Raw genomic sequence first — 509 nt, forward strand, 5'->3', positions numbered from 1 at the left:
CTGTCAGAAACATGTCACGTTTAGCTGGGAGCTGCAGCATCGCCATCAGTCCCCTTCCGCCGAACACTTCATTAAAGATTGGCTCTCTCCAGCCGTATGTTAAGATGCAGCATCCTCAATGCAAATAAGATACAAATGCATCGGTGTCCCCTCTGTCTGCCGCTGCTGCGCTGCCCGAGCACCGGGATGGAAAGTTTTGTCTCCCTTCACCATGCCTGATGACGTGTATTTGTTCCTGTGGTGTGGTTCCATCCCCGCACCTCCCTCCACGATCACTCAAGGCTGCAGTTATTTACCTGGTGTACAAGCTGGGAGAGTCCCCCTTTCACCTCACCAGCCACCTGGGTCTGCTCCCGCAGCAGGATCAGGCCGCAGGGCTCAGGGCGGATCCCCCATCACAGCCGTAGCCCTGCCTGGACCAGTCACGAGCACACCCCGACATGGGCCGCAGGGTCGCGTGCTGCAGCCGGACGAGGTCGAGGTTTACATCGTGGTGCCCGCCCTGGCAG

The sequence above is a fragment of the Pygoscelis adeliae genome, unplaced genomic scaffold (genome assembly GCF_000699105.1).
Source record: "Pygoscelis adeliae isolate BGI_AS28 unplaced genomic scaffold, ASM69910v1 Scaffold637, whole genome shotgun sequence".
NCBI lineage: Eukaryota > Metazoa > Chordata > Aves > Sphenisciformes > Spheniscidae > Pygoscelis > Pygoscelis adeliae.